The sequence below is a fragment of the Mesoplodon densirostris genome, chromosome 9, assembly GCF_025265405.1.
Source record: "Mesoplodon densirostris isolate mMesDen1 chromosome 9, mMesDen1 primary haplotype, whole genome shotgun sequence".
Lineage (NCBI taxonomy): Eukaryota > Metazoa > Chordata > Mammalia > Artiodactyla > Ziphiidae > Mesoplodon > Mesoplodon densirostris.
In genome coordinates, this window is record NC_082669.1 from 61,753,461 (window position 1) to 61,760,542 (window position 7,082).

Genomic DNA, 7,082 nt, shown 5'->3' on the forward strand with positions numbered 1-7,082 from the left:
AACTTTATTACTTCGGTATTATGGGGCTAGAAGTAAGTGTGTGTGGTGTGATGGAGATTGGGGAAAGATGTGGAGAAGAGAAGAAAATAAATTCTTCTCCATAAAGAAGGATGGGATTTGGGGTGAATAAGAGGCTGGCTTGGGCATGGCTTTATTCTTTGATGCAGAGTGCTCACGAGTAGCTGGTGAATGTCATTTGTGCATGGGCTCTCATGGCTGGGGTGGGAACTCCTGTGGGGCTGACTTTCCAAAGCACTTTCATAATTGCCTAGTTCTTCACAGGCCTGGCCCATGATGTGAAGAGAGACTCTTTAGTACATTTCCTGAAAAGGGCAGAAGCCCAGATAGGCTTTCGTTTATTGGGTGGCTTACCTGGATTTGGTAAATCACCTCTAACTCACTTAACTGACCCTGGAGAGGTAAAATCAGTGGTTCTCAAACCTGGCTGCACATAATCATTTAGGGAGCTTTGGAAAATATCCACCTCAAGAGAATCAGATTGAATTGGTCTGGGTAGACCTGGGACTCAGTACTTTTAAAAATTTCCCCAGATGATTGTGATACGCAGTGTGGGATGAGGACTGCTGGTCTGAGCAATGTTTCTCAAATGTGTCTGATGGTTAGAATTACCAGTAGAATTACCAGAGAATGCCTGTAAAAAATCCAAATTCCCAGACCCTTCCTTGGTGACTCAGATCCTGCATGTGGAGCATAGAAATCCTAATATTTGACAGGAGCCCCAGGTAGGTAAGTGCTACATTTGTGAGTTCCTAATAGGAGGAAGCTTCGGAGTCCTTGGGTTTGGCTCACAGAGCAGTTTTTTTTTTTTTTTTTCCACGGGCCTCTCACTGTTGTGGCCTCTCCCATTGCGGAGCACAGGCTCCGGATGTGCAGACTCAGCGGGCACGGCTCATGGGCCCAGCCGCTTCGCGGCATGTAGGATCTTACCGGACCGGGGCACGAACCTGTGTCCCCTGCATCGGCAGGTGGACCCTCAACCACTGTGCCACCAGGGAAGCCCACAGAGCAGTTTTGGAATTTCAATGCTTTGCTGAAAATAGGTTTTGAAGGATGACGCTTTGTTAAGTTTATTAAATTTATGTTTGGAGGTGATATATGTACAGATCACTTATGTGGTCTGGTTGTATCCTAGTTAGCATGTGGAAGTAAACATTTCTAGATGCAGGGCTGTGATAGGCGTGAAAATGGCTCCCTAAAAGATATCCACATCCTAATCCCTGGAACCTGAAGTGTTTACTTTATTGGGGAAAAGGGTCTTTGCAGGTGTGGTTTAAATTAAGGGTCTTGAGACGAAGAGATTATTTTGAATTATGCCATCACAGTTGTCCTTACAAGAGAGCAGAGCGAGATCTGACATACACATTGAAGAGAAAGCAATGTGAAGACGGAGGAAGAGATTGGCCACAGCCAAGGAAGCCAGCAGCCACCAGAAGATAGAAGAGGCAAGGAACAGATTCTTCCCTCAAGTATATGGAGGGAGTGTGGTCCTGCCAACACCTTGATTTCAGCCCAGTGATATAGGGACATCTGGCCTCCAGAACTGTGAGAAATTAAATTTCTATTGTTTCCAGCAATGAAATTTTTGATTATCTGTTATAACAGCCAAAGGAAACTAACACAGTAGGACTTCTTAAAATTTACAGTGCATGTGAAAACCCTAGGAAATGGGGTGTAACTGGAAATCTTATTCAGTGGGTCTAGGGTGCTGCCCTAGACGTGCCTGCATTTCTAAGAAGGCTCCCAACTGATGCTGATGTTGCAGGTCTTTGGGTCACACTTTGAGGAGCAGATTCAAGAGAGTAAATGTAGAAGAGAGATGGGCATGAACATGTTTAGTGAAGAGAGAAATCAGGCAGTTTTATGAAGGTTTTCTAAGCCCATTCTTGTCATGTATTACTTCTTCAAACTGTCATATTTTCACTGACAAAGGGAGGATCAGAATCAAGCAGCTGCCCAGATAACTGAGATAAAAATTAATTAGACCATTGCCTTGTTTCCCACTCAGGCATAGAAGATCTGGCGAAAAATGGTGTGTGACCATTTTTTAAAAAAAAACATCTTTATTGGAGTATAATTGCTTTACAATGGTGTGTTAGTTTCTGCTTTATAACACAGTGAATGAGCTATACATATGCATTATCCCCATACCTCCTCCATCTTGCATCTCCCTTCCGCCCTCCCTATCCCACTCCGCTAGGTGGTCACAAAGCACCGAGCTGATCTCCCTGTGGTATGTGGCTGCTTCCCACTAGCTATCTATTTTACATTTGGTCATATATATAAGTCCATGCCATTCTCTCACTTCGTCCCAGCTTACCCTTCCCCCTCCCCATATCCTCAAGTCCATTCTCTACTTCTGCGTCTTTATTCCTGTCCTGCCCCTAGGTTCTTCAGAACCACTTTGTTTCTTTTTTTTTTAGATTCCATATATATGTGTTAGCATATGGTATTTGTTATTCTCCTTCTGACTTACCTCACTCTGTGTGACAGTCTCTAGGTCCATCCACCTCACTACAAATAACTCAGTTTCATTCCTTTTTATGGCTAATATTCCATTGTATATATGTGTCACATCTTCTTTATCCATTCATCTGTTGATGGACACTTAGGTTGCTTCCATGTCCTGGCTATTGTAAATAGAGCTACAATCAACACTGTGGTACATGATTCCTTTTGAATTATGGTTTTCTCAGGGTATATGCCCAGTAGTGGGATTGCTGGGTCATATGGTAGTTCTATTTTTAGTTTTTTAAGGAACCTCCATACTGTTCTCCATAGTGGTTGTATCAATTTACATTCCCACCAACAGTGCAAGAGGGTTCCCTTTTCTCCACACCCTCTCCAGCATTTATTGTTTGTAGATTTTTAGATGATGGCCATTCTAACCAATGTGAGGTGATACCTCATTGTAGTTTTGATTTGCATTTCTCTAGTGATTAGTGATGTTGAGCATCGTTTCATGTGTTTATTGGCAATCTGTATAGCTTCTTTGGAGAAATGTCTGTTTAGGTCTTCTGCCCATTTTTGAATTGGGTTGTTTGTTGTATTGATATTGAGCTGCATGAGGTGCTTGTATATTTTGGAGATTAATACTTTGTCAGTTGCTTCATTTCCAAGTATTTTCTCCCATTCTGAGTGTTGTCCTTTCATCTTGTTTATGGTTTCCTTTGCTGTGCAAAAGCTTTTAAATTTCATTAGGTCCCATTTGTTCATTTTTGTTTTTATTTCCATTTCTCTAGGAGGTGGGTCAAAAAGGATCATGCTGTGATTTATGTCATAGAGTGTTTGCCTATGTTTCATCTAAGAGTTTTACAGTGTCTGGCCTTACATTTAGGTCTTTAATCAATTTTGAGTTTATTTTTGTGTATGGTGTTAGGAAGTGTTCTAATTTCATTCTTTTACATGTAGCTGTCCAGTTTTACCAACATGACTTATTGAAGAGGCTGTCTTTTCTCCATTGTATATTCTTGCCCGCTTTATCAAAAATAAGGTGACCACGGGTGTGTAGGTTTAACTCTGGGCTTTCTATCCTGTTCCATTGATCTATATTTCTGTTTTTATGCCAGTACCATACTGTCTTGATTACTGTAGCTTTGTAGTATAGTCAGAAGTCCTGGAGCCTGATTCCTCCAGCTCCGTTTTTCTTTCTCAAGATTGCTTTGGCTATTCAGGGTCTTTTTGTTTCCATACAAATTGTGAAATTTTTTGTTCTAGTTCTGTGAAAAATGCCAGTGGTAATTTGATAGGGATTGCATTGAATCTGTAGATTGCTTTGGGTAGTATAGTCATTTTTACAATGTTGATTCTTCCAATCCAGGACCATGGTATATCTCTCCATTGTTTGTCTCATCTTTAATTTCTTTCATCAGTGTCTTATAGCTTTCTGCATACAGGTCTTTTGTCTCCTTAGGTAGGTTTATTCCTAGGTATTTTATTCTTTTTGTTACAATGGCAAATGGGAGTGTTTCCTTAATTTCTCTTTCAGATTTTTCATCATTAGTGTATAGGAATGCAAGAGATTTCTGTGCATTAATTTTGTATCCTGCTACTTTACCAAATTCATTGATTAGCTCTAGCAGTTTTCTGGTAGCATCTTTAGGATTCTCTATGTATAGTATCATGTCATCTGCAAACAGTGACAGCTTTACTTCTTTTCCAATTTGGATTCCTTTTATTTCTCTATCTTCTGTGATTGCTGTGGCTAAAACTTCCAAAGCTATGTTTAATAATAGTGGTGCGAGTGGGCAACCTTGTCTTGTTCCTGATCTTAATGGAAATGGTTTCAGTTTTTCACCATTGAGAACGATGTTGGCAGTAGGTTTGTCATATATGGGCTTTATTATGTTGAGGATAGTTCGTGTGATCCTACGAAAAAGGTGTTATCATCTACATTTTACAAATAAAGAAACTGAGGTCCAGAGAAGTTAAGAAATTTGCCTAAGTCACATAGCTAAATGGTAGTGCTGGATTCAAATTTATCTTTGTCCCACATTTTCAGATGTGTCACAGCTCCACGTAAAGCACCAGGACCTGGCATTAGTTCTGGGTTCTAGGCTGCATTGTGGTAGCAGAAGAGGTGAAGGATGGGGCTGGAAGTGAGGGTTGGGGGTGGAATTTTGGGGGCCTTGTGTTCTATTAAGCAAGGACTTTTGACTTAGTTGTGTAGAGTAAGTAGATTGCAGGTGTCTGGTAGGCCATCAGTGTCTTTTTCTTCAGCATCTAGGATGATTCCCTGCACTTGGTAAGAGCTGATGTCACTTCTCTATCTTCCTTTTTTGTGTCTGTGAGTCCTAGGTCTAACTCTTTTTCACAGAATCCTGATCGGTGACATAGCTGTCTTGGGAGGAGAGTAGGTTGTATGAGTGGAAGGAGGGAGAAGATGCAGGGAGTAGGTAAAAAAAGGAGAAAGAAGAAATATTACTCATTGAACAGAGCTTCCTGGGACTCTGGTTGGAGTATGAAAGCAAAATCAAGCCTCTTCTTTACCATTCATCTCTGGCCTTCCTATTTATATCTCCAAGGGAAAAGAGAACTTGGAAATGGTGTTAAATATTGAACAATTAATGAATTTCATGTATGCTTAGTGCTTTAGACTGTCACTGCTTACAAGGATCCCAAAGTCAGGGAAGGGAAATTGGAAAGCTAAAAATAACCTGGTCACCAAAGACATAGTGACAATTCATTCGTTTTTTTCTGCTATTTTAATTGTTGTCATCACTTTGTGAAACGGAGGGACTTACCCTTTCAAGCCTCTTGGTGAGCAAGGATGTGCACAGGGAGGGCTGGGACTGGCCCATTGTGAGATGTGACTTGTGACAATAGACCTGTTCAGACGCTGGGAATGAGATCTGTAACTGATCTCCTGTGCATGTCACTTCTCATCTCTTGCTCTGTGCTGTGCTCGTGAATAAGTCGTTTCTGTAGTACATAAAATTACCTTCTAATCATCTCTACATTATCATTTATTTCACAGCAATACTGAAAAAACTGAAATTCCTTTAGCAATCAGGTCTCTCATTTTGATTTCCTGCTTCCCTTTCTTGTACCTTGATTTCCCTCACCTTCTCTATTTTTAGACACTGTACTCCTCTTTTCAACTCTTGTGGTTCATACTATATACTAATATTTGCTGTTTACCAAGTACCTACTGTATGCCAAGTGCTTTATCCACAGAATCTCTAGCCCTTGTAGTATCTCCACAACTGCAGTATTTTCTCTGTTTTATGGTTAAGGAAAATTGAGGCTCAGAAAAAAATTACTTTGTTGAAGTCTATCCAGGTGGTGAGTGACTGAGCTGGGACATAAATCCAGGCCTATCTGACTCCAAGCCCACACTTGTCTGGAGAATGCATTGTTTCTCCCAACACTTTGGGGTTAGGGGGAGGTGGGGAGGTGGTGCTTATAGTTGGGGAATGCTTACAGTACTGAGATTGGCCTCTGAAAACCAGCCTCTATTTATACTCTCCCATCTTCTACATGGACATCATTAAAAAAATCCCTGGGTTACAGGACAGCTCGGAGTGGGTCACATTCCTCGTGGGAGGCTCCTGGTCACACTTTAGTGCAATCTGAGCCCCCTCTTTCTCCCCTAAAGCAAAGTCACTGCTCCACTTGCCAGCTGCACAATCTGGCCCTCATGATGGGGGCCAATTATGACAGTTGGGGTAGGGATAGAGGGCTTCTTATTTTCTTGTTGGGGAATGTTATTTTTTCTAATGTAGGTGTTTAGCTGGATGCTTGTGGCTGGGAAACCTTAAAGTCCCGAAAAAAAAAAAATAGAGTTGATGAACATGAAATGAACTTTCTGTGGCAAAGCCTACTTTCTCATTCTACTTCCGTTTTTCAACTACTTTTGCTTTATCTGAATGCCCCTCATTGAATTAATTTCCACTTGAAAAACTGTCCAAGAAAAGACAACTAACATTTATTAAATGAAACTATGTGTTCACTTAATCCTCATTATGGCTCTGTGAGGGCCATCTATTACCTACCATGTTAATGTGAGGCCTTGAAGGATAATGTAACTTGACCAACATCACCTATCTATAGACCTCGAGGATGCCAGTTCAGACCTGGATAATTCCAATCCCTTTCCATCAGAGCACACAGCCTGACAGGAGCTAATGAAGGAGCCTGACCTGAGTGCAGAGCAAAGATGGCCAGTGGTGCCAATTAGATAACTTCAGGAAACTGAGGGTGGAGGGCCTGCTGGGTACTGGAGGTCTTATTAGAGAAAGGGGGTAAGACAGACATGGGCCAACAGAAATAGCAACAACACTGCAGAAAATATTCACTGAGTGCACGTGCGGTGCCTGGCTTTTAGTAAGTAAGTTCATTATCGTATTTCATCTTGCTGCCCATCCTGTGAGTAGAAAATCTTACCTCCTCTTACAGGTGAAGCCCTGAGGTTCAAAGAGGCTGATATTTGCCTTTGGTCACAAAGTTAGGCAGTGACAGAGCCAGGCTAGTGTGAGTCTAATGTTCATGCTTCTGACTAGTGTGTATGATGCTTGGACAGAATTTCTGTATCTATATATACATATAGATAGATAATTTTTAGC